At 36.2% G+C, this 25,219-nt stretch overlaps 31 non-coding genes across 31 annotated transcripts; all 31 read right to left on the reverse strand.

The window, feature by feature from the left end:
• Nucleotides 1-808: 808 nt before the first annotated feature.
• trnal-uaa (transfer RNA leucine (anticodon UAA)) lies at nt 809-891 on the reverse strand. The gene has a single exon. It is a non-coding gene; the product is annotated as a tRNA-Leu (tRNA).
• Nucleotides 892-1,634: 743 nt separating this feature from the next.
• On the reverse strand, nt 1,635-1,717 carry trnal-uaa (transfer RNA leucine (anticodon UAA)). Its single transcript has one exon. It is a non-coding gene; the product is annotated as a tRNA-Leu (tRNA).
• Nucleotides 1,718-2,461: 744 nt separating this feature from the next.
• On the reverse strand, nt 2,462-2,544 carry trnal-uaa (transfer RNA leucine (anticodon UAA)). The gene has a single exon. It is a non-coding gene; the product is annotated as a tRNA-Leu (tRNA).
• Nucleotides 2,545-3,288: 744 nt separating this feature from the next.
• Nucleotides 3,289-3,371, reverse strand: trnal-uaa (transfer RNA leucine (anticodon UAA)). Its single transcript has one exon. It is a non-coding gene; the product is annotated as a tRNA-Leu (tRNA).
• A 744-nt stretch (nt 3,372-4,115) lies between these two features.
• Nucleotides 4,116-4,198, reverse strand: trnal-uaa (transfer RNA leucine (anticodon UAA)). Its single transcript has one exon. It is a non-coding gene; the product is annotated as a tRNA-Leu (tRNA).
• A 729-nt stretch (nt 4,199-4,927) lies between these two features.
• Nucleotides 4,928-5,010, reverse strand: trnal-uaa (transfer RNA leucine (anticodon UAA)). Its single transcript has one exon. It is a non-coding gene; the product is annotated as a tRNA-Leu (tRNA).
• Nucleotides 5,011-5,754: 744 nt separating this feature from the next.
• On the reverse strand, nt 5,755-5,837 carry trnal-uaa (transfer RNA leucine (anticodon UAA)). Its single transcript has one exon. It is a non-coding gene; the product is annotated as a tRNA-Leu (tRNA).
• A 744-nt stretch (nt 5,838-6,581) lies between these two features.
• On the reverse strand, nt 6,582-6,664 carry trnal-uaa (transfer RNA leucine (anticodon UAA)). The gene has a single exon. It is a non-coding gene; the product is annotated as a tRNA-Leu (tRNA).
• Nucleotides 6,665-7,393: 729 nt separating this feature from the next.
• Nucleotides 7,394-7,476, reverse strand: trnal-uaa (transfer RNA leucine (anticodon UAA)). The gene has a single exon. It is a non-coding gene; the product is annotated as a tRNA-Leu (tRNA).
• Nucleotides 7,477-7,808: 332 nt separating this feature from the next.
• On the reverse strand, nt 7,809-7,891 carry trnal-uaa (transfer RNA leucine (anticodon UAA)). Its single transcript has one exon. It is a non-coding gene; the product is annotated as a tRNA-Leu (tRNA).
• A 744-nt stretch (nt 7,892-8,635) lies between these two features.
• Nucleotides 8,636-8,718, reverse strand: trnal-uaa (transfer RNA leucine (anticodon UAA)). The gene has a single exon. It is a non-coding gene; the product is annotated as a tRNA-Leu (tRNA).
• Nucleotides 8,719-9,447: 729 nt separating this feature from the next.
• Nucleotides 9,448-9,530, reverse strand: trnal-uaa (transfer RNA leucine (anticodon UAA)). The gene has a single exon. It is a non-coding gene; the product is annotated as a tRNA-Leu (tRNA).
• A 729-nt stretch (nt 9,531-10,259) lies between these two features.
• Nucleotides 10,260-10,342, reverse strand: trnal-uaa (transfer RNA leucine (anticodon UAA)). Its single transcript has one exon. It is a non-coding gene; the product is annotated as a tRNA-Leu (tRNA).
• Nucleotides 10,343-11,894: 1,552 nt separating this feature from the next.
• On the reverse strand, nt 11,895-11,977 carry trnal-uaa (transfer RNA leucine (anticodon UAA)). Its single transcript has one exon. It is a non-coding gene; the product is annotated as a tRNA-Leu (tRNA).
• Nucleotides 11,978-12,707: 730 nt separating this feature from the next.
• On the reverse strand, nt 12,708-12,790 carry trnal-uaa (transfer RNA leucine (anticodon UAA)). Its single transcript has one exon. It is a non-coding gene; the product is annotated as a tRNA-Leu (tRNA).
• A 736-nt stretch (nt 12,791-13,526) lies between these two features.
• On the reverse strand, nt 13,527-13,609 carry trnal-uaa (transfer RNA leucine (anticodon UAA)). The gene has a single exon. It is a non-coding gene; the product is annotated as a tRNA-Leu (tRNA).
• A 742-nt stretch (nt 13,610-14,351) lies between these two features.
• Nucleotides 14,352-14,434, reverse strand: trnal-uaa (transfer RNA leucine (anticodon UAA)). Its single transcript has one exon. It is a non-coding gene; the product is annotated as a tRNA-Leu (tRNA).
• Nucleotides 14,435-15,162: 728 nt separating this feature from the next.
• Nucleotides 15,163-15,245, reverse strand: trnal-uaa (transfer RNA leucine (anticodon UAA)). The gene has a single exon. It is a non-coding gene; the product is annotated as a tRNA-Leu (tRNA).
• Nucleotides 15,246-15,988: 743 nt separating this feature from the next.
• On the reverse strand, nt 15,989-16,071 carry trnal-uaa (transfer RNA leucine (anticodon UAA)). Its single transcript has one exon. It is a non-coding gene; the product is annotated as a tRNA-Leu (tRNA).
• A 729-nt stretch (nt 16,072-16,800) lies between these two features.
• Nucleotides 16,801-16,883, reverse strand: trnal-uaa (transfer RNA leucine (anticodon UAA)). The gene has a single exon. It is a non-coding gene; the product is annotated as a tRNA-Leu (tRNA).
• Nucleotides 16,884-17,613: 730 nt separating this feature from the next.
• On the reverse strand, nt 17,614-17,696 carry trnal-uaa (transfer RNA leucine (anticodon UAA)). Its single transcript has one exon. It is a non-coding gene; the product is annotated as a tRNA-Leu (tRNA).
• Nucleotides 17,697-18,441: 745 nt separating this feature from the next.
• trnal-uaa (transfer RNA leucine (anticodon UAA)) lies at nt 18,442-18,524 on the reverse strand. The gene has a single exon. It is a non-coding gene; the product is annotated as a tRNA-Leu (tRNA).
• Nucleotides 18,525-18,845: 321 nt separating this feature from the next.
• trnal-uaa (transfer RNA leucine (anticodon UAA)) lies at nt 18,846-18,928 on the reverse strand. Its single transcript has one exon. It is a non-coding gene; the product is annotated as a tRNA-Leu (tRNA).
• Nucleotides 18,929-19,672: 744 nt separating this feature from the next.
• trnal-uaa (transfer RNA leucine (anticodon UAA)) lies at nt 19,673-19,755 on the reverse strand. Its single transcript has one exon. It is a non-coding gene; the product is annotated as a tRNA-Leu (tRNA).
• A 745-nt stretch (nt 19,756-20,500) lies between these two features.
• On the reverse strand, nt 20,501-20,583 carry trnal-uaa (transfer RNA leucine (anticodon UAA)). Its single transcript has one exon. It is a non-coding gene; the product is annotated as a tRNA-Leu (tRNA).
• A 729-nt stretch (nt 20,584-21,312) lies between these two features.
• trnal-uaa (transfer RNA leucine (anticodon UAA)) lies at nt 21,313-21,395 on the reverse strand. The gene has a single exon. It is a non-coding gene; the product is annotated as a tRNA-Leu (tRNA).
• A 729-nt stretch (nt 21,396-22,124) lies between these two features.
• On the reverse strand, nt 22,125-22,207 carry trnal-uaa (transfer RNA leucine (anticodon UAA)). Its single transcript has one exon. It is a non-coding gene; the product is annotated as a tRNA-Leu (tRNA).
• A 729-nt stretch (nt 22,208-22,936) lies between these two features.
• On the reverse strand, nt 22,937-23,019 carry trnal-uaa (transfer RNA leucine (anticodon UAA)). Its single transcript has one exon. It is a non-coding gene; the product is annotated as a tRNA-Leu (tRNA).
• A 745-nt stretch (nt 23,020-23,764) lies between these two features.
• Nucleotides 23,765-23,847, reverse strand: trnal-uaa (transfer RNA leucine (anticodon UAA)). The gene has a single exon. It is a non-coding gene; the product is annotated as a tRNA-Leu (tRNA).
• Nucleotides 23,848-24,168: 321 nt separating this feature from the next.
• trnal-uaa (transfer RNA leucine (anticodon UAA)) lies at nt 24,169-24,251 on the reverse strand. Its single transcript has one exon. It is a non-coding gene; the product is annotated as a tRNA-Leu (tRNA).
• Nucleotides 24,252-24,995: 744 nt separating this feature from the next.
• Nucleotides 24,996-25,078, reverse strand: trnal-uaa (transfer RNA leucine (anticodon UAA)). The gene has a single exon. It is a non-coding gene; the product is annotated as a tRNA-Leu (tRNA).
• Nucleotides 25,079-25,219: the final 141 nt, after the last annotated feature.

Raw genomic sequence — 25,219 nt, forward strand, 5'->3', positions numbered from 1 at the left:
ACGAGGACATATGTCCATTGGATCTTAAGTCCAATGCCTTAACCTCTCGGCCATCCTGGTGTAATAAACATAAATTCAAGGGCGCAGTCAAAATGGAATATGGAGCACACAGTTTAGATCTTTTGGCTTGATCCAGACAATATGTAAATTAAACTTGAATTACATCCAAATCAAACTTTCTACCAGATGTAGGTTTGGAACAAACAAGAACATTTAAATTTTGATAATGAGTCTAACGCCTTAAACACACTGACATCCAGGTGTTTCTAAAAGACTAACAAGAGCTGAGTCAAAGTAGAAGATCTTGTCATAGTCATTCCTTTCAGATTTGAGCCACGCTAATTGGAAATTAATTGAAAGGTGGGTTGATTACATCCAAGTAAAGTTTTTTCCAGGAATGCGGTTGGTACCCCACAAGAACATAGCATTCATTGGATTTTTATTCCAACAGTCTAAAACACTCAGCCATCCTGGTGTAAAGTTCAATCAAGAGCCCAGTGAAATTCGAATGAATAGCACACAGTAAATTATTTTGGCTTTGAGCCAGACAATATCTAAATGAGACTTGTTGACATCCAAATCAAACTTAATACAAGAATGGGGGTTTCGAAGCAAGAAGAATAATAATTAAGTTGATAATGACTCTAACACCATAACTACTTAGCCATCTTTTGGTGTTTTTAAACGATAAACACTTGCTGAGTCAAGGAAGAATAGGGGAACAAAGTCAATTCTTACATCTTTCATCCAAGAAATTTCAAATGAGTGAAAGGACAATTGATTACATCCAAATAATAGATTGAACTCATACCAGGAGTGGGGTTCGAACCCACGAGGACATATGTCCATTGGATCTTAAGTCCAACACCTTAACCTCTCGGCCATCCTGGTGTAATAAACATAATTTCAAGGGCGCAGTCAAAATGGAATATGGAGCACACAGTTAGATCTTTTGGCTTTGATCCAGACAATATGTAAATTAAACTTGATTACATCCAAATCAAACTTTCAACCAGATGTAGGTTTGGAACAAACAAGAACATTTAAATTTTGATAATGAGTCTAACGCCTTAAACACACTGACATCCAGGTGTTTCTAAAAGACTAACAAGAGCTGAGTCAAAGTAGAAGATCTTGTCATAGTCATTCCTTTCAGATTTGAGCCACGCTAATTGGAAATTAATGAAAGGTGGGTTGATTACATCCAAAGTAAGTTTTTCCAGGAATGCGGTTGGTACCCACAAGAACATAGCATTCATTGGATTTTTATTCCAACAGTCTAAAACACTCAGCCATCCTGGTGTAAAGTTCAATCAAGAGCCCAGTGAAATTCGAATGAATAGCACACAGTAAATTATTTTGGCTTTGAGCCAGACAATATCTAAATGAGACTTGTTGACATCCAAATCAAACTTAATACAAGAATGGGGTTTCGAAGCAAGAAGAATAATAATTAAGTTGATAATGACTCTAACACCATAACTACTTAGCCATCTTTTGTGTTTTTAAACGATAAACACTTGCTGAGTCAAGGAAGAATAAGGGGAACAAAGTCAATTCTTACATCTTTCATCCAAAGAAATTTCAAATGAGTGAAAGGACAATTGATTACATCCAAATCATAGATGAACTCATACCAGGAGTGGGGTTCGAACCCACGAGGACATATGTCCATTGGATCTTAAGTCCAACGCCTTAACCTCTCGGCCATCCTGGTGTAATAAACATAATTTCAAGGGCGCAGTCAAAATGGAATATGGAGCACACAGTTAGATCTTTTGGCTTTGATCCAGACAATATGTAAATTAAACTTGATTACATCCAAATCAAACTTTCTACCAGATGTAGGTTTGGAACAAACAAGAACATTTAAATTTTGATAATGAGTCTAACGCCTTAAACACACTGACATCCAGGTGTTTCTAAAAGACTAACAAGAGCTGAGTCAAAGTAGAAGATCTTGTCATAGTCATTCCTTTCAGATTTGAGCCACGCTAATTGGAAATTAATGAAAGGTGGGTTGATTACATCCAAAGTAAGTTTTTTCCAGGAATGCGGTTGGTACCCACAAGAACATAGCATTCATTGGATTTTTATTCCAACAGTCTAAAACACTCAGCCATCCTGGTGTAAAGTTCAATCAAGAGCCCAGTGAAATTCGAATGAATAGCACACAGTAAATTATTTTGGCTTTGAGCCAGACAATATCTAAATGAGACTTGTTGACATCCAAATCAAACTTAATACAAGAATGGGGTTTCGAAGCAAGAAGAATAATAATTAAGTTGATAATGACTCTAACACCATAACTACTTAGCCATCTTTTGTGTTTTTAAACGATAAACACTTGCTGAGTCAAGGAAGAATAAGGGGAACAAAGTCAATTCTTACATCTTTCATCCAAAGAAATTTCAAATGAGTGAAAGGACAATTGATTACATCCAAATAATAGATGAACTCATACCAGGAGTGGGGTTCGAACCCACGAGGACATATGTCCATTGGATCTTAAGTCCAACACCTTAACCTCTCGGCCATCCTGGTGTAATAAACATAATTTCAAGGGCGCAGTCAAAATGGAATATGGAGCACACAGTTAGATCTTTTGGCTTTGATCCAGACAATATGTAAATTAAACTTGATTACATCCAAATCAAACTTTCTACCAGATGTAGGTTTGGAACAAACAAGAACATTTAAATTTTGATAATGAGTCTAACGCCTTAAACACACTGACATCCAGGTGTTTCTAAAAGACTAACAAGAGCTGAGTCAAAGTAGAAGATCTTGTCATAGTCATTCCTTTCAGATTTGAGCCACGCTAATTGGAAATTAATGAAAGGTGGGTTGATTACATCCAAAGTAAGTTTTTTCCAGGAATGCGGTTGGTACCCACAAGAACATAGCATTCATTGGATTTTTATTCCAACAGTCTAAAACACTCAGCCATCCTGGTGTAAAGTTCAATCAAGAGCCCAGTGAAATTCGAATGAATAGCACACAGTAAATTATTTTGGCTTTGAGCCAGACAATATCTAAATGAGACTTGTTGACATCCAAATCAAACTTAATACAAGAATGGGGTTTCGAAGCAAGAAGAATAATAATTAAGTTGATAATGACTCTAACACCATAACTACTTAGCCATCTTTTGTGTTTTTAAACGATAAACACTTGCTGAGTCAAGGAAGAATAAGGGGAACAAAGTCAATTCTTACATCTTTCATCCAAAGAAATTTCAAATGAGTGAAAGGACAATTGATTACATCCAAATCATAGATGAACTCATACCAGGAGTGGGGTTCGAACCCACGAGGACATATGTCCATTGGATCTTAAGTCCAACGCCTTAACCTCTCGGCCATCCTGGTGTAATAAACATAATTTCAAGGGCGCAGTCAAAATGGAATATGGAGCACACAGTTAGATCTTTTGGCTTTGATCCAGACAATATGTAAATTAAACTTGATTACATCCAAATCAAACTTTCTACCAGATGTAGGTTTGGAACAAACAAGAACATTTAAATTTTGATAATGAGTCTAACGCCTTAAACACACTGACATCCAGGTGTTTCTAAAAGACTAACAAGAGCTGAGTCAAAGTAGAAGATCTTGTCATAGTCATTCCTTTCAGATTTGAGCCACGCTAATTGGAAATGAATGAAAGGTGGGTTGATTACATCCAAAGTAAGTTTTTTCCAGGAATGCGGTTGGTACCCACAAGAACATAGCATTCATTGGATTTTTATTCCAACAGTCTAAAACACTCAGCCATCCTGGTGTAAAGTTCAATCAAGAGCCCAGTGAAATTCGAATGAATAGCACACAGTAAATTATTTTGGCTTTGAGCCAGACAATATCTAAATGAGACTTGTTGACATCCAAATCAAACTTAATACAAGAATGGGGTTTCGAAGCAAGAAGAATAATAATTAAGTTGATAATGACTCTAACACCATAACAACTTAGCCATCTTTTGTGTTTTTAAACGATAAACACTTGCTGAGTCAAGGAAGAATAAGGGGAACAAAGTCAATTCTTTCATCTTTCATCCAAAGAAATTTCAAATGAGTGAAAGGACAATTGATTACATCCAAATAATAGATGAACTCATACCAGGAGTGGGGTTCGAACCCACAAGGACATATGTCCATTGGATCTTAAGTCCAACGCCTTAACTTCTCGGCCATCCTGGTGTAATAAACATAAATTCAAGGGCGCAGTCAAAATGGAATATGGAGCACACAGTTAGATCTTTTGGCTTTGATCCAGACAATATGTAAATTAAACTTGATTACATCCAAATCAAACTTTCTACCAGATGTAGGTTTGGAACAAACAAGAACATTTAAATTTTGATAATGAGTCTAACGCCTTAAACACACTGACATCCAGGTGTTTCTAAAAGACTAACAAGAGCTGAGTCAAAGTAGAAGATCTTGTCATAGTCATTCCTTTCAGATTTGAGCCACGCTAATTGGAAATTAATGAAAGGTGGGTTGATTACATGCAAAGTAAGTTTTTTCCAGGAATGTGTTTGGTACCCACAAGAACATAGCATTCATTGGATTTTTATTCCAACAGTCTAAAACACTCAGCCATCCTGGTGTAAAGTACAATCAAGAGCCCAGTGAAATTCGAATGAATAGCACACAGTAAATTATTTTGGCTTTGAGCCAGACAATATCTAAATGAGACTTGTTGACATCCAAATCAAACTTAATACAAGAATGGGGTTTCGAAGCAAGAAGAATAATAATTAAGTTGATAATGACTCTAACACCATAACAACTTGGCCATCTTTTGTGTTTTTAAACGATAAACACTTGCTGAGTCAAGGAAGAATAAGGGGAACAAAGTCAATTCTTACATCTTTCAAATGAGTGAAAGGACAATTGATTACATCCAAATGATAGATGAACTCATACCAGGAGTGGGGTTCGAACCCACAAGGACATATGTCCATTGGATCTTAAGTCCAACGCCTTAACCTCTCGGCCATCCTGGTGTAATAAACATAATTTCAAGGGCGCAGTCAAAATGGAATATGGAGCACACAGTTAGATCTTTTGGCTTTGAACAAGACAATATGTAAATTAAACTTGATTACATCCAAATCAAACTTTCTACCAGATGTAGGTTTGGAACAAACAAGAACATTTACATTTTGATAATGAGTCTAACGCCTTAAACACACTGACATCCAGGTGTTTCTAAAAGACTAACAAGAGCTGAGTCAAAGTAGAAGATCTTGTCATAGTCATTCCTTTCAGATTTGAGCCACGCTAATTGGAAATTAATGAAAGGTGGGTTGATTACATCCAAAGTAAGTTTTTTCCAGGAATGCGGTTGGTACCCACAAGAACATAGCATTCATTGGATTTTTATTCCAACAGTCTAAAACACTCAGCCATCCTGGTGTAAAGTACAATCAAGAGCCCAGTGAAATTCGAATGAATAGCACACAGTAAATTATTTTGGCTTTGAGCCAGACAATATCTAAATGAGACTTGTTGACATCCAAATCAAACTTAATACAAGAATGGGGTTTCGAAGCAAGAAGAATAATAATTAAGTTGATAATGACTCTAACACCATAACTACTTAGCCATCTTTTGTGTTTTTAAACGATAAACACTTGCTGAGTCAAGGAAGAATAAGGGGAACAAAGTCAATTCTTTCATCTTTCATCCAAATAAATTTCAAATGAGTGAAAGGACAATTGATTACATCCAAATGATAGATGAACTCATACCAGGAGTGGGGTTCGAACCCACGAGGACATATGTCCATTGGATCTTAAGTCCAACGCCTTAACCTCTCGGCCATCCTGGTGTAATAAACATAAATTCAAGGGCGCAGTCAAAATGGAATATGGAGCACACAGTTAGATCTTTTGGCTTTGATCCAGACAATATGTAAATTAAACTTGATTACATCCAAATCAAACTTTCTACCAGATGTAGGTTTGGAACAAACAAGAACATTTTAATTTTGATAATGAGTCTAACGCCTTAAACACACTGACATCCAGGTGTTTCTAAAAGACTAACAAGAGCTGAGTCAAAGTAGAAGATCTTGTCATAGTCATTCCTGTCAGATTTGAGCCACGCTAATTGGAAATTAATGAAAGGTGGGTTGATTACATCCAAAGTAAGTTTTTTCCAGGAATGCGGTTGGTACCCACAAGAACATAGCATTCATTGGATTTTTATTCCAACAGTCTAAAACACTCAGCCATCCTGGTGTAAAGTACAATCAAGAGCCCAGTGAAATTCGAATGAAGAGCACACAATAAATTAGTTTGGCTTAGAGCCAGACAATATATAAATGAGACTTGTTGACATCCAAATCAAACTTAATACAAGAATGGGGTTTCAAAGCAAGAAGAATAATAATTAAGTTGATAATGACTCTAACACCATAACTACTTAGCCATCTTTTGTGTTTTTAAACGATAAACACTTGCTGAGTCAAAGAAGAATAAGGGGAACAAAGTCAATTCTTTCATCTTTCATCCAAATAAATTTTTTATGAGTGAAAGGACAATTGATTACATCCAAATAATAGATGAACTCATACCAGGAGTGGGGTTTGAACCCACGAGGACATATGTCCATTGGATCTTAAATCCAACGCCTTAATCTCTCGGCCATCCTGGTGTAATAAAAATTAATTCAAGGGCACAGTCAAAATGGAATATGGAGCACACAGTTAGATCTTTTGTCTTTGATCCAGACAATATGTAAATGAAACTTGATTACATCCAAATCAAACTTTCTACCAGATGTAGGGTTGGAAAAAAACAAGAACATTTTAATTTTGATAATGAGTCTAATGCCTTAAACATACTGACATCCAGGCGTTTCTAAAAGACTAACAAGAGCTGAGTCAAAGTAGAAGATCTTGTCATAGTCATCCTTTCAGATTTGAGCCACGCTAATTGGAAATTAATGAAAGGTGGGTTGATTACATCCAAAGTAAGTTTTTTCCAGGAATGTGTTTGGTACCCACAAGAACATAGCATTCATTGGATTTTTATTCCAACAGTCTAAAACACTCAGCCATCCTGGTGTAAAGTACAATCAAGAGCCCAGTGAAATTCGAATGAATAGCACACAGTAAATTATTTTGGCTTTGAGCCAGACAATATCTAAATGAGACTTGTTGACATCCAAATCAAACTTAATACAAGAATGGGGTTTCGAAGCAAGAAGAATAATAATTAAGTTGATAATGACTCTAACACCATAACTACTTAGCCATCTTTTGTGTTTTTAAACGATAAACACTTGCTGAGTCAAGGAAGAATAAGGGGAACAAAGTCAATTCTTACATCTTTCAAATGAGTGAAAGGACAATTGATTACATCCAAATGATAGATGAACTCATACTAGGAGTGGGGTTCGAACCCACGAGGACATATGTCCATTGGATCTTAAGTCCAACGCCTTAACCTCTCGGCCATCCTGGTGTAAAGTACAATCAAGAGCCCAGTGAAATTGGAATGAAGAGCACACAATAAATTATTTTGGCTTTGAGCCAGACAATATCTAAATGAGACTTGTTGACATCCAAATCAAACTTAATACAAGAATGGGGTTTCAAAGCAAGAAGAATAATAATTAAGTTGATAATGACTCTAACACCATAAATACTTAGCCATCTTTTGTGTTTTTAAACGATAAACACTTGCTGAGTCAAGGAAGAATAAGGGGAACAAAGTCAATTCTTACATCTTTCATCCAAAGAAATTTCAAATGAGTGAAAGGACAATTGATTACATCCAAATCATAGATGAACTCATACCAGGAGTGGGGTTCGAACCCACGAGGACATATGTCCATTGGATCTTAAGTCCAACGCCTTAACCGCTCGGCCATCCTGGTGTAATAAACATAATTTCAAGGGCGCAGTCAAAATGGAATATGGAGCACACAGTTAGATCTTTTGGCTTTGATCCAGACAATATGTAAATTAAACTTGATTACATCCAAATCAAACTTTCTACCAGATGTAGGTTTGGAACAAACAAGAACATTTAAATTTTGATAATGAGTCTAACGCCTTAAACACACTGACATCCAGGTGTTTCTAAAAGACTAACAAGAGCTGAGTCAAAGTAGAAGATCTTGTCATAGTCATTCCTTTCAGATTTGAGCCACGCTAATTGGAAATTAATGAAAGGTGGGTTGATTACATCCAAAGTAAGTTTTTTCCAGGAATGTGTTTGGTACCCACAAGAACATAGCATTCATTGGATTTTTATTCCAACAGTCTAAAACACTCAGCCATCCTGGTGTAAAGTACAATCAAGAGCCCAGTGAAATTGGAATGAAGAGCACACAATAAATTATTTTGGCTTTGAGCCAGACAATATCTAAATGAGACTTGTTGACATCCAAATCAAACTTAATACAAGAATGGGGTTTCAAAGCAAGAAGAATAATAATTAAGTTGATAATGACTCTAACACCATAACTACTTAGCCATCTTTTGTGTTTTTAAACGATAAACACTTGCTGAGTCAAGGAAGAATAAGGGGAACAAAGTCAATTCTTACATCTTTCTTCCAAAGAAATTTCAAATGAGTGAAAGGACAATTGATTACATCGAAATCATAGATGAACTCATACCAGGAGTGGGGTTCGAACCCACGAGGACATATGTCCATTGGATCTTAAGTCCAACGCCTTAACCTCTCGGCCATCCTGGTGTAATAAACATAATTTCAAGGGCGCAGTCAAAATGGAATATGGAGCACACAGTTAGATCTTTTGGCTTTGATCCAGACAATATGTAAATTAAACTTGATTACATCCAAATCAAACTTTCTACCAGATGTAGGTTTGGAACAAACAAGAATATTTAAATTTTGATAATGAGTCTAACGCCTTAAACACACTGACATCCAGGTGTTTCTAAAAGACTAACAAGAGCTGAGTCAAAGTAGAAGATCTTGTCATAGTCATTCCTTTCAGATTTGAGCCACGCTAATTGGAAATTAATGAAAGGTGGGTTGATTACATCCAAAGTAAGTTTTTTCCAGGAATGCGGTTGGTACCCACAAGAACATAGCATTCATTGGATTTTTATTCCAACAGTCTAAAACACTCAGCCATCCTGGTGTAAAGTACAATCAAGAGCCCAGTGAAATTCGAATGAATAGCACACAGTAAATTATTTTGGCTTTGAGCCAGACAATATCTAAATGAGACTTGTTGACATCCAAATCAAACTTAATACAAGAATGGGGTTTCGAAGCAAGAAGAATAATAATTAAGTTGATAATGACTCTAACACCATAACTACTTAGCCATCTTTTGTGTTTTTAAACGATAAACACTTGCTGAGTCAAGGAAGAATAAGGGGAACAAAGTCAATTCTTACATCTTTCAAATGAGTGAAAGGACAATTGATTACATCCAAATGATAGATGAACTCATACGAGGAGTGGGGTTCGAACCCACGAGGACATATGTCCATTGGATCTTAAGTCCAATGCCTTAACCTCTCAGCCATCCTGGTGTAATTAACATTAATTCAAGGGGGCAGTCAAAATGGAATATGGAGCACACAATTAAATATTTTGGCTTTGATCCAGACAATATGTAAATTAAACTTGATTACATCCAAATCAAACTTTCTACCAGATGTAGGTTTGGAACAAACAAGAACATTTAAAATTTGATAATGAGTCTAACGCCTTAAACACACTGACATCCAGGTGTTTCTAAAAGACTAACAAGAGCTGAGTCAAAGTAGAAGATCTTGTCATAGTCATTCCTTTCAGATTTGAGCCACGCTAATTGGAAATTAATGAAAGGTGGGTTGATTACATCCAAAGTAAGTTTTTTCCAGGAATGCGGTTGGTACCCACAAGAACATAGCATTCATTGGATTTTTATTCCAACAGCCTAAAACACTCAGCCATCCTGGTGTAAAGTACAATCAAGAGCCCAGTGAAATTGGAATGAGGAGCACACAGTCAGTTATTTTGGCTTTGAGCCAGACAATATCTAAATGAGACTTGTTGACATCCAAATCAAACTTAATACAAGAATGGGGTTTCGAAGCAAGAAGAATAATAATTAAGTTGATAATGACTCTAACACCATAACTACTTAGCCATCTTTTGTGTTTTTAAACGATAAACACTTGCTGAGTCAAGGAAGAATAAGGGGAACAAAGTCAATTCTTACATCTTTCAAATGAGTGAAAGGACAATTGATTACATCCAAATGATAGATGAACTCATACGAGGAGTGGGGTTCGAACCCACGAGGACATATGTCCATTGGATCTTAAGTCCAATGCCTTAACCTCTCAGCCATCCTGGTGTAATTAACATTCATTCAAGGGGGCAGTCAAAATGGAATATGGAGCACACAATTAAATATTTTGGCTTTGATCCAGACAATATGTAAATTAAACTTGATTACATCCAAATCAAACTTTCTACCAGATGTAGGTTTGGAACAAACAAGAACATTTAAATTTGATAATGAGTCTAACGCCTTAAACACACTGACATCCAGGTGTTTCTAAAAGACTAACAAGAGCTGAGTCAAAGTAGAAGATCTTGTCATAGTCATTCCTTTCAGATTTGAGCCACGCTAATTGGAAATTAATGAAAGGTGGGTTGATTACATCCAAAGTAAGTTTTTTCCAGGAATGCGGTTGGTACCCACAAGAACATAGCATTCATTGGATTTTTATTCCAACAGCCTAAAACACTCAGCCATCCTGGTGTAAAGTACAATCAAGAGCCCAGTGAAATTGGAATGAGGAGCACACAGTCAGTTATTTTGGCTTTGAGCCAGACAATATCTAAATGAGACTTGTTGACATCCAAATCAAACTTAATACAAGAATGGGGTTTCGAAGCAAGAAGAATAATAATTAAGTTGATAATGACTCTAACACCATAACTACTTAGCCATCTTTTGTGTTTTTAAACGATAAACACTTGCTGAGTCAAGGAAGAATAAGGGGAACAAAGTCAATTCTTACATCTTTCAAATGAGTGAAAGGACAATTGATTACATCCAAATGATAGATGAACTCATACGAGGAGTGGGGTTCAAACCCACGAGGACATATGTCCATTGGATCTTAAGTCCAATGCCTTAACCTCTCAGCCATCCTGGTGTAATTAACATTCATTCAAGGGGGCAGTCAAAATGGAATATGGAGCACACAATTAAATATTTTGGCTTTGATCCAGACAATATGTAAATTAAACTTGATTACATCCAAATCAAACTTTCTACCAGATGTAGGTTTGGAACAAACAAGAACATTTAAAATTTGATAATGAGTCTAACGCCTTAAACACACTGACATCCAGGTGTTTCTAAAAGACTAACAAGAGCTGAGTCAAAGTAGATCTTGTCATAGTCATTCCTTTCAGATTTGAGCCACGCTAATTGGAAATTAATGAAAGGTGGGTTGATTACATCCAAAGTAAGTTTTTTCCAGGAATGTGTTTGGTACCCACAAGAACATAGCATTCATTGGATTTTTATTCCAACAGTCTAAAACACTCAGCCATCCTGGTGTAAAGTACAATCAAGAGCCCAGTGAAATTCGAATGAAGAGCACACAATAAATTATTTTGGCTTTGAGCCAGACAATATCTAAATGAGACTTGTTGACATCCAAATCAAACTTAATACAAGAATGGGGTTTCGAAGCAAGAAGAATAATAATTAAGTTGATAATGACTCTAACACCATAACTACTTAGCCATCTTTTGTGTTTTTAAACGATAAACACTTGCTGAGTCAAGGAAGAATAAGGGGAACAAAGTCAATTCTTTCATCTTTCATCCAAAGAAATTTCAAATGAGTGAAAGGACAATTGATTACATCCAAATAATAGATGAACTCATACCAGGAGTGGGGTTCGAACCCACGAGGACATATGTCCATTGGATCTTAAGTCCAACACCTTAACCTCTCGGCCATCCTGGTGTAATAAACATTAATTCAAGGGTGCAGTCAAAATGGAATATGGAGCACACAGTTAGATCTTTTGGCTTTGATCCAGACAATATGTAAATTAAACTTGATTACATCCAAATCAAACTTTCTACCAGATGTAGGTTTGGAACAAACAATAACATTTTAATTTTGATAACGAGTCTAACGCCTTAAACACACTGACATCCAGGTGTTTCTAAAAGACTAACAAGAGCTGAGTCAAAGTAGAAGATCTTGTCATAGTCATTCCTTTCAGATTTGAGCCACGCTAATTGGAAATTAATGAAAGGTGGGTTGATTACATCCAAAGTAAGTTTTTTCCAGGAATGCGGTTGGTACCCACAAGAACATAGCATTCATTGGATTTTTATTCCAACAGTCCTAAAACACTCAGCCATCCTGGTGTAAAGTACAATCAAGAGCCCAGTGAAATTCGAATGAGGAGCACACAGTAAGTTATTTTGGCTTTGAGCCAGACAATATCTAAATGAGACTTGTTGACATCCAAATCAAACTTAATACAAGAATGGGGTTTCGAAGCAAGAAGAATAATAATTAAGTTGATAATGACTCTAACACCATAACTACTTAGCCATCTTTTGTGTTTTTAAACGATAAACACTTGCTGAGTCAAGGAAGAATAAGGGGAACAAAGTCAATTCTTACATCTTTCAAATGAGTGAAAGGACAATTGATTACATCCAAATGATAGATGAACTCATACGAGGAGTGGGGTTCGAACCCACGAGGACATATGTCCATTGGATCTTAAGTCCAATGCCTTAACCTCTCAGCCATCCTGGTGTAATAACATTCATTCAAGGGGGCAGTCAAAATGGAATATGGAGCACACAATTAAATATTTTGGCTTTGATCCAGACAATATGTAAATTAAACTTGATTACATCCAAATCAAACTTTCTACCAGATGTAGGTTTGGAACAAACAAGAACATTTAAATTTGATAATGAGTCTAACGCCTTAAACACACTGACATCCAGGTGTTTCTAAAAGACTAACAAGAGCTGAGTCAAAGTAGAAGATCTTGTCATAGTCATTCCTTTCAGATTTGAGCCACGCTAATTGGAAATTAATGAAAGGTGGGTTGATTACATCCAAAGTAAGTTTTTTCCAGGAATGCGGTTGGTACCCACAAGAACATAGCATTCATTGGATTTTTATTCCAACAGTCCTAAAACACTCAGCCATCCTGGTGTAAAGTACAATCAAGAGCCCAGTGAAATTGGAATGAGGAGCACACAGTCAGTTATTTTGGCTTTGAGCCAGACAATATCTAAATGAGACTTGTTGACATCCAAATCAAACTTAATACAAGAATGGGGTTTCGAAGCAAGAAGAATAATAATTAAGTTGATAATGACTCTAACACCATAACTACTTAGCCATCTTTTGTGTTTTTAAACGATAAACACTTGCTGAGTCAAGGAAGAATAAGGGGAACAAAGTCAATTCTTTCATCCAAAGAAATTTCAAATGAGTGAAAGGACAATTGATTACATCCAAATCATAGATGAACTCATACCAGGAGTGGGGTTCGAACCCACGAGGACATATGTCCATTGGATCTTAAGTCCAACGCCTTAACCTCTCGGCCATCCTGGTGTAATAACATAATTCAAGGGCGCAGTCAAAATGGAATATGGAGCACACAGTTAGATCTTTTGGCTTTGATCCAGACAATATGTAAATTAAACTTGATTACATCCAAATCAAACTTTCTACCAGATGTAGGTTTGGAACAAACAAGAACATTTTAATTTTGATAATGAGTCTAACGCCTTAAACACACTGACATCCAGGTGTTTCTAAAAGACTAACAAGAGCTGAGTCAAAGTAGAAGATCTTGTCATAGTCATTCCTTTCAGATTTGAGCCACGCTAATTGGAAATTAATGAAAGGTGGGTTGATTACATCCAAAGTAAGTTTTTTCCAGGAATGTGTTTGGTACCCACAAGAACATAGCATTCATTGGATTTTTATTCCAACAGTCTAAAACACTCAGCCATCCTGGTGTAAAGTACAATCAAGAGCCCAGTGAAATTCGAATGAAGAGCACACAGTAAATTATTTTGGCTTTGAGCCAGACAATATCTAAATGAGACTTGTTGACATCCAAATCAAACTTAATACAAGAATGGGGTTTCGAAGCAAGAAGAATAATAATTAAGTTGATAATGACTCTAACACCATAACTACTTAGCCATCTTTTGTGTTTTTAAACGATAAACACTTGCTGAGTCAAGGAAGAATAAGGGGAACAAAGTCAATTCTTTCATCTTTCATCCAAAGAAATTTCAAATGAGTGAAAGGACAATTGATTACATCCAAATAATAGATGAACTCATACCAGGAGTGGGGTTCGAACCCACGAGGACATATGTCCATTGGATCTTAAGTCCAACGCCTTAACCTCTCGGCCATCCTGGTGTAATAAACATTAATTCAAGGGTGCAGTCAAAATGGAATATGGAGCACACAGTTAGATCTTTTGGCTTTGATCCAGACAATATGTAAATTAAACTTGATTACATCCAAATCAAACTTTCTACCAGATGTAGGTTTGGAACAAACAATAACATTTTAATTTTGATAATGAGTCTAACGCCTTAAACACACTGACATCCAGGTGTTTCTAAAAGACTAACAAGAGCTGAGTCAAAGTAGAAGATCTTGTCATAGTCATTCCTTTCAGATTTGAGCCACGCTAATTGGAAATTAATGAAAGGTGGGTTGATTACATCCAAAGTAAGTTTTTTCCAGGAATGTGTTTGGTACCCACAAGAACATAGCATTCATTGGATTTTTATTCCAACAGTCTAAAACACTCAGCCATCCTGGTGTAAGTACAATCAAGAGCCCAGTGAAATTCGAATGAAGAGCACACAATAAATTATTTTGGCTTTGAGCCAGACAATATCTAAATGAGACTTGTTGACATCCAAATCAAACTTAATACAAGAATGGGGTTTCGAAGCAAGAAGAATAATAATTAAGTTGATAATGACTCTAACACCATAACTACTTAGCCATCTTTTGTGTTTTTAAACGATAAACACTTGCTGAGTCAAGGAAGAATAAGGGGAACAAAGTCAATTCTTACATCTTTCAAATGAGTGAAAGGACAATTGATTACATCCAAATGATAGATGAACTCATACCAGGAGTGGGGTTCGAACCCACGAGGACATATGTCCATTGGATCTTAAGTCCAACGCCTTAACCTCTCGGCCATCCTGGTGTAATAAACATAATTCAAGGGCGCAGTCAAAATGGAATATGGAGCACACAGTTAGATCTTTTGGCTTTGATCCAGACAATATGTAAATGAAACTTGATTACATCCAAATCAAACTTTCTACCAGATGTAGGTTTGGAAAAAACAAGAACATTTTAATTTTGATAATGAGTCTAACGCCTTAAACACACTGACATCCAGGTGTTTCTAAAAGACTAACAAGAGCTGAGTCAAAGTAGAAGATCTTGTCATAGTCATTCCTTTCAGATTTGAGCCACGCTAATTGGAAATTAATGAAAGGTGGGTTGATTACATACAAAGTAAGTTTTTTCCAGGAATGTGTTTGGTACCCACAAGAACATAGCATTCATTGGATTTTTATTCCAACAGTCTAAAACACTCAGCCATCCTGGTGTAAAGTACAATCAAGAGCCCAGTGAAATTCGAATGAGGAGCACACAGTAAATTATTTTGGCTTTGAGCCAGACAATATCTAAATGAGACTTGTTGACATCCAAATCAAACTTAATACAAGAATGGGGTTTCAAAGCAAGAAGAATAATAATTAAGTTGATAATGACTCTAACACCATAACTACTTAGCCATCTTTTGTGTTTTTAAACGATAAACACTTGCTGAGTCAAAGAAGAATAAGGGAAACAAAGTGAATTCTTTCATCTTTCATCCAAAGAAATTTCAAATGAGTGAAACGACAATTGATTACATCCAAATCATAGATGAACTCATACCAGGAGTGGGGTTCGAACTCACGAGGACATATGTCCATTGGATCTTAAGTCCAACGCCTTAACCTCTCGGCCATCCTGGTGTAATAAACATAAATTCAAGGGTGCAGTCAAAATGGAATATGGAGCACACAGTTAGATCTTTTGGCTTTGATCCAGACAATATGTAAATTAAACTTGATTACATCCAAATCAAACTTTCTACCAGATGTAGGTTTGGAACAAACAATAACATTTTAATTTTGATAATGAGTCTAACGCCTTAAACACACTGACATCCAGGTGTTTCTAAAAGACTAACAAGAGCTGAGTCAAAGTAGAAGATCTTGTCATAGTCATTCCTTTCAGATTTGAGCCACGCTAATTGGAAATTAATGAAAGGTGGGTTGATTACATCCAAAGTAAGTTTTTTCCAGGAATGTGTTTGGTACCCACAAGAACATAGCATTCATTGGATTTTTATTCCAACAGTCTAAAACACTCAGCCATCCTGGTGTATAGTACAATCAAGAGCCCAGTGAAATTCGAATGAAGAGCACACAATAAATTATTTTGGCTTTGAGCCAGACAATATCTAAATGAGACTTGTTGACATCCAAATCAAACTTAATACAAGAATGGGGTTTCGAAGCAAGAAGAATAATAATTAAGTTGATAATGACTCTAACACCATAACTACTTAGCCATCTTTTGTGTTTTTAAACGATAAACACTTGCTGAGTCAAGGAAGAATAAGGGGAACAAAGTCAATTCTTACATCTTTCAAATGAGTGAAAGGAAAATTGATTACATCCAAATGATAGATGAACTCATACCAGGAGTGGGGTTCGAACCCACGAGGACATATGTCCATTGGATCTTAAGTCCAACACCTTAACCTCTCGGCCATCCTGGTGTAATAAACATTAATTCAAGGGCGCAGTCAAAATGGAATATGGAGCACACAGTTAGATCTTTTGGCTTTGATCCAGACAATATGTAAATTAAACTTGATTACATCCAAATCAAACTTTCTACCAGATGTAGGTTTGGAAAAAAACAAGAACATTTTAATTTTGATAATGAGTCTAACGCCTTAAACACACTGACATCCAGGTGTTTCTGAAAGACTAACAAGAGCTGAGTCAAAGTAGAAGATCTTGTCATAGTCATTCCTTTCAGATTTGAGCCACGCTAATTGGAAATTAATGAAAGGTGGGTTGATTACATCCAAAGTAAGTTTTTTCCAGGAATGTGTTTGGTACCCACAAGAACATAGCATTCATTGGATTTTTATTCCAACAGTCTAAAACACTCAGCCATCCTGGTGTATAGTACAATCAAGAGCCCAGTGAAATTCGAATGAAGAGCACACAATAAATTATTTTGGCTTTGAGCCAGACAATATCTAAATGAGACTTGTTGACATCCAAATCAAACTTAATACAAGAATGGGGTTTCGAAGCAAGAAGAATAATAATTAAGTTGATAATGACTCTAACACCATAACTACTTAGCCATCTTTTGTGTTTTTAAACGATAAACACTTGCTGAGTCAAGGAAGAATAAGGGGAACAAAGTCAATTCTTACATCTTTCAAATGAGTGAAAGGAAAATTGATTACATCCAAATGATAGATGAACTCATACCAGGAGTGGGGTTCGAACCCACGAGGACATATGTCCATTGGATCTTAAGTCCAACACCTTAACCTCTCGGCCATCCTGGTGTAATAAACATTAATTCAAGGGCGCAGTCAAAATGGAATATGGAGCACACAGTTAGATCTTTTGGCTTTGATCCAGACAATATGTAAATTAAACTTGATTACATCCAAATCAAACTTTCTACCAGATGTAGGTTTGGAAAAAAACAAGAACATTTTAATTTTGATAATGAGTCTAACGCCTTAAACACACTGACATCCAGGTGTTTCTGAAAGACTAACAAGAGCTGAGTCAAAGTAGAAGATCTTGTCATAGTCATTCCTTTCAGATTTGAGCCACGCTAATTGGAAATTAATGAAAGGTGGGTTGATTACATCCAAAGTAAGTTTTTTCCAGGAATGTGTTTGGTACCCACAAGAACATAGCATTCATTGGATTTTTATTCCAACAGTCTAAAACACTCAGCCATCCTGGTGTAAAGTACAATCAAGAGCCCAGTGAAATTCGAATGAAGAGCACACAATAAATTATTTTGGCTTTGAGCCAGACAATATATAAATGAGACTTGTTGACATCCAAATCAAACTTAATACAAGAATGGGGTTTCAAAGCAAGAAGAATAATAATTAAGTTGATAATGACTCTAACACCATAACTACTTAGCCATCTTTTGTGTTTTTAAACGATAAACACTTGCTGAGTCAAAGAAGAATAAGGGAAACAAAGTCAATTCTTTCATCTTTCATCCAAAGAAATTTCAAATGAGTGAAACGACAATTGATTACATCCAAATGATAAAGGAACTCATACCAGGAGTGGGGTTCGAACCCACGAGGACATATGTCCATTGGATCTTAAGTCCAACGCCTTAACCTCTCGGCCATCCTGGTGTAATAAACATAAATTCAAGGGCGCAGTCAAAATGGAATATGGAGCACACAGTTAGATCTTTTGGCTTTGATCCAGACAATATGTAAATGAAACTTGATTACATCCAAATCAAACTTAATACAAGAATGGGGTTTCGAAGCAAGAAGAATAATAATTAAGTTGATAATGACTCTAACACCATAACTACTTAGCCATCTTTTGTGTTTTTAAACGATAAACACTTGCTGAGTCAAGGAAGAATAAGGGGAACAAAGTCAATTCTTACATCTTTCAAATGAGTGAAAGGACAATTGATTACATCCAAATGATAGATGAACTCATACCAGGAGTGGGGTTCAAACCCACGAGGACATATGTCCATTGGATCTTAAGTCCAACGCCTTAACCTCTCGGCCATCCTGGTGTAATAAACATAAATTCAAGGGCGCAGTCAAAATGGAATATGGAGCACACAGTTATATCTTTTGGCTTTGATCCAGACAATATGTAAATGAAACTTGATTACATCCAAATCAAACTTTCTACCAGATGTAGGTTTGGAACAAACAAGAACGTTTTAATTTTGATAATGAGTCTAACGCCTTAAACACACTGACATCCAGGTGTTTCTAAAAGACTAACAAGAGCTGAGTCAAAGTAGAAGATCTTGTCATAGTCATTCCTTTCAGATTTGAGCCACGCTAATTGGAAGTTAATGAAAGGTGGGTTGATTACATCCAAAGTAAGTTTTTTCCAGGAATGTGTTTGGTACCCACAAGAACATAGCATTCATTGGATTTTTATTCCAACAGTCTAAAACACTCAGCCATCCTGGTGTAAAGTACAATCAAGAGCCCAGTGAAATTCGAATGAAGAGCACACAATAAATTATTTTGGCTTTGAGCCAGACAATATCTAAATGAGACTTGTTGACATCCAAATCAAACTTAATACAAGAATGGGGTTTCGAAGCAAGAAGAATAATAATTAAGTTGATAATGACTCTAACACCATAACTACTTAGCCATCTTTTGTGTTTTTAAACGATAAACACTTGCTAAGTCAAGGAAGAACAAGGGGAACAAAGTCAATTCTTACATTTTTCATCCAATGAAATTTCAAATGAGTGAAAGGACAATTGATTACATACAAATGATAGATGAACTCATACCAGGAGTGGGGTTCGAACCCACGAGGACATATGTCCATTGGATCTTAAGTCCAACGCCTTAACCTCTCGGCCATCCTGGTGTAATAAACATAAATTCAAGGGCGCAGTCAAAATGGAATATGGAGCACACAGTTAGATCTTTTTGCTTTGATCCAGACAATATGTAAATGAAACTTGATTACATCCAAATCAAACTTTCTACCAGATGTAGGTTTGGAACAAACAAGAACGTTTTAATTTTGATAATGAGTCTAACGCCTTAAACACACTGACATCCAGGTGTTTCTAAAAGACTAACAAGAGCTGAGTCAAAGTAGACGATCTTGTCATAGTCATTCCTTTCAGATTTGAGCCACGCTAATTGGAAATTAATGAAAGGTGGGTTGATTACATGCAAAGTAAGTTTTTTCCAGGAATGTGTTTGGTACCCACGAGAACATAGCATTCATTGGATTTTTATTCCAACAGTCTAAAACACTCAGCCATCCTGGTGTAAAGTACAATCAAGAGCCCAGTGAAAAATCGAATGAAGAGCACACAATAAATTATTTTGGCTTTGAGCCAGACAATATATAAATGAGACTTGTTGACATCCAAATCAAACTTAATACAAGAATGGGGTTTCGAAGCAAGAAGAATAATAATTAAGTTGATAATGACTCTAACACCATAACTACTTAGCCATCTTTTGTGTTTTTAAACGATAAACACATGCTAAGTCAAGGAAGAACAAGGGGAACAAAGTCAATTCTTACATTTTTCATCCAATTAAATTTCAAATGAGTGAAAGGACAATTGATTACATACAAATGATAGATGAACTCATACCAGGAGTGGGGTTCGAACCCACGAGGACATATGTCCATTAGATCTTAAGTCCAACGCCTTAACCTCTCGGCCATCCTGGTGTAATAAACATAAATTCAAGGGCGCAGTCAAAATGGAATATGGAGCACACAGTTAGATATTTTGGCTTTGATCCAGACAATATGTAAATGAAACTTGATTACATCCAAATCAAACTTTCTACCAGATGTAGGTTTGGAACAAACAAGAACGTTTTAATTTTGATAATGAGTCTAACGCCTTAAACACACTGACATCCAGGTGTTTCTAAAAGACTAACATGAGCTGAGTCAAAGTAGACGATCTTGTCATAGTCATTCCTTTCAGATTTGAGCCACGCTAATTGGAAATTAATGAAAGGTGGGTTGATTACATCCAAAGTAAGTTTTTTCCAGGAATGCGGTTGGTACCCACAAGAACATAGCATTCATTGGATTTTTATTCCAACAGTCTAAAACACTCAGCCATCCTGGTGTAAAGTACAATCAAGAGCCCAGTGAAATTCGAATGAGGAGCACACAGTAAATTATTTTGGCTTTGAGCCAGACAATATCTAAATGAGACTTGTTGACATCCAAATCAAACTTAATACAAGAATGGGGTTTTGAAGCAAGAAGAATAATAATTAAGTTGATAATGACTCTAACACCATAACTACTTAGCCATCTTTTGTGTTTTTAAACGATAAACACTTGCTGAGTCAAGGAAGAATAAGGGGAACAAAGTCAATTCTTACATCTTTCAAATGAGTGAAAGGACAATTGATTACATCCAAATGATAGATGAACTCATACCAGGAGTGGGGTTCGAACCCACGAGGACATATGTCCATTGGATCTTAAGTCCAACGCCTTAACCTCTCGGCCATCCTGGTGTAATAAACATAAATTCAAGGGCGCAGTCAAAATGGAATATGGAGCACACAGTTAGATCTTTTGGCTTTGATCCAGACAATATGTAAATGAAACTTGATTACATCCAAATCAAACTTTCTACCAGATGTAGGTTTGGAACAAACAAGAAAGTTTTAATTTTGATAATGAGTCTAACGCCTTAAACACACTGACATCCAGGTGTTTCTAAAAGACTAACAAGAGCTGAGTCAAAGTAGACGATCTTGTCATAGTCATTCCTTTCAGATTTGAGCCACGCTAATTGGAAATTAATGAAAGGTGGGTTGATTACATGCAAAGTAAGTTTTTTCCAGGAATGTGTTTGGTACCCACAAGAACATAGCATTCATTGGATTTTTATTCCAACAGTCTAAAACACTCAGCCATCCTGGTGTAAAGTACAATCAAGAGCCCAGTGAAATTGGAATGAGGAGCACACAGTCAGTTATTTTGGCTTTGAGCCAGACAATATCTAAATGAGACTTGTTGACATCCAAATCAAACTTAATACAAGAATGGGGTTTCGAAGCAAGAAGAATAATAATTAAGTTGATAATGACTCTAACACCATAACTACTTAGCCATCTTTTGTGTTTTTAAACGATAAACACTTGCTGAGTCAAGGAAGAATAAGGGGAACAAAGTCAATTCTTACATCTTTCAAATGAGTGAAAGGACAATTGATTACATCCAAATGATAGATGAACTCATACCAGGAGTGGGGTTCAAACCCACGAGGACATATGTCCATTGGATCTTAAGTCCAACGCCTTAACCTCTCGGCCATCCTGGTGTAATAAACATAAATTCAAGGGCGCAGTCAAAATGGAATATGGAGCACACAGTTATATCTTTTGGCTTTGATCCAGACAATATGTAAATGAAACTTGATTACATCCAAATCAAACTTTCTACCAGATGTAGGTTTGGAACAAACAAGAACATTTTAATTTTGATAATGAGTCTAACGCCTTAAACACACTGACATCCAGGTGTTTCTAAAAGACTAACAAGAGCCGAGTCAAAGTAGAAGATCTTGTCATAGTCATTCCTTTCAGATTTGAGCCACGCTAATTGGAAATGAATGAAAGGTGGGTTGATTACATCCAAAGTAAGTTTTTTCCAGGAATGTGTTTGGTACCCACAAGAACATAGCATTCATTGGATTTTTATTCCAACAGTCTAAAACACTCAGCCATCCTGGTGTATAGTACAATCAAGAGCCCAGTGAAATTCGAATGAAGAGCACACAATAAATTATTTTGGCTTTGAGCCAGACAATATCTAAATGAGACTTGTTGACATCCAAATCAAACTTAATACAAGAATGGGGTTTCGAAGCAAGAAGAATAATAATTAAGTTGATAATGACTCTAACACCATAACTACTTAGCCATCTTTTGTGTTTTTAAACGATAAACACTTGCTGAGTCAAGGAAGAATAAGGGGAACAAAGTCAATTCTTACATCTTTCAAATGAGTGAAAGGAAAATTGATTACATCCAAATGATAGATGAACTCATACCAGGAGAAGGGTTCGAACCCACGAGGACATATGTCCATTGGATCTTAAGTCCAACACCTTAACCTCTCGGCCATCCTGGTGTAATAAACATTAATTCAAGGGCGCAGTCAAAATGGAATATGGAGCACACAGTTAGATCTTTTGGCTTTGATCCAGACAATATGTAAATTAAACTTGATTACATCCAAATCAAACTTTCTACCAGATGTAGGTTTGGAAAAAAACAAGAACATTTTAATTTTGATAATGAGTCTAACGCCTTAAACACACTGACATCCAGGTGTTTCTGAAAGACTAACAAGAGCTGAGTCAAAGTAGAAGATCTTGTCATAGTCATTCCTTTCAGATTTGAGCCACGCTAATTGGAAATTAATGAAAGGTGGGTTGATTACATCCAAAGTAAGTTTTTTCCAGGAATGTGTTTGGTACCCACAAGAACATAGCATTCATTGGATTTTTATTCCAACAGTCTAAAACACTCAGCCATCCTGGTGTAAAGTACAATCAAGAGCCCAGTGAAATTCGAATGAAGAGCACACAATAAATTATTTTGGCTTTGAGCCAGACAATATATAAATGAGACTTGTTGACATCCAAATCAAACTTAATACAAGAATGGGGTTTCAAAGCAAGAAGAATAATAATTAAGTTGATAATGACTCTAACACCATAACTACTTAGCCATCTTTTGTGTTTTTAAACGATAAACACTTGCTGAGTCAAAGAAGAATAAGGGAAACAAAGTCAATTCTTTCATCTTTCATCCAAAGAAATTTCAAATGAGTGAAACGACAATTGATTACATCCAAATGATAAAGGAACTCATACCAGGAGTGGGGTTCGAACCCACGAGGACATATGTCCATTGGATCTTAAGTCCAACGCCTTAACCTCTCGGCCATCCTGGTGTAATAAACATAAATTCAAGGGCGCAGTCAAAATGGAATATGGAGCACACAGTTAGATCTTTTGGCTTTGATCCAGACAATATGTAAATGAAACTTGATTACATCCAAATCAAACTTAATACAAGAATGGGGTTTCGAAGCAAGAAGAATAATAATTAAGTTGATAATGACTCTAACACCATAACTACTTAGCCATCTTTTGTGTTTTTAAACGATAAACACTTGCTGAGTCAAGGAAGAATAAGGGGAACAAAGTCAATTCTTACATCTTTCAAATGAGTGAAAGGACAATTGATTACATCCAAATGATAGATGAACTCATACCAGGAGTGGGGTTCAAACCCACGAGGACATATGTCCATTGGATCTTAAGTCCAACGCCTTAACCTCTCGGCCATCCTGGTGTAATAAACATAAATTCAAGGGCGCAGTCAAAATGGAATATGGAGCACACAGTTATATCTTTTGGCTTTGATCCAGACAATATGTAAATGAAACTTGATTACATCCAAATCAAACTTTCTACCAGATGTAGGTTTGGAACAAACAAGAACGTTTTAATTTTGATAATGAGTCTAACGCCTTAAACACACTGACATCCAGGTGTTTCTAAAAGACTAACAAGAGCTGAGTCAAAGTAGAAGATCTTGTCATAGTCATTCCTTTCAGATTTGAGCCACGCTAATTGGAAGTTAATGAAAGGTGGGTTGATTACATCCAAAGTAAGTTTTTTCCAGGAATGTGTTTGGTACCCACAAGAACATAGCATTCATTGGATTTTTATTCCAACAGTCTAAAACACTCAGCCATCCTGGTGTAAAGTACAATCAAGAGCCCAGTGAAATTCGAATGAAGAGCACACAATAAATTATTTTGGCTTTGAGCCAGACAATATCTAAATGAGACTTGTTGACATCCAAATCAAACTTAATACAAGAATGGGGTTTCGAAGCAAGAAGAATAATAATTAAGTTGATAATGACTCTAACACCATAACTACTTAGCCATCTTTTGTGTTTTTAAACGATAAACACTTGCTAAGTCAAGGAAGAACAAGGGGAACAAAGTCAATTCTTACATTTTTCATCCAATGAAATTTCAAATGAGTGAAAGGACAATTGATTACATACAAATGATAGATGAACTCATACCAGGAGTGGGGTTCGAACCCACGAGGACATATGTCCATTGGATCTTAAGTCCAACGCCTTAACCTCTCGGCCATCCTGGTGTAATAAACGTAAATTCAAGGGCGCAGTCAAAATGGAATATGGAGCACACAGTTAGATCTTTTTGCTTTGATCCAGACAATATGTAAATGAAACTTGATTACATCCAAATCAAACTTTCTACCAGATGTAGGTTTGGAACA

Source organism: Oncorhynchus kisutch, unplaced genomic scaffold, assembly GCF_002021735.2.
Source record: "Oncorhynchus kisutch isolate 150728-3 unplaced genomic scaffold, Okis_V2 scaffold1265, whole genome shotgun sequence".
Classification (NCBI taxonomy): Eukaryota; Metazoa; Chordata; class Actinopteri; order Salmoniformes; family Salmonidae; genus Oncorhynchus; species Oncorhynchus kisutch.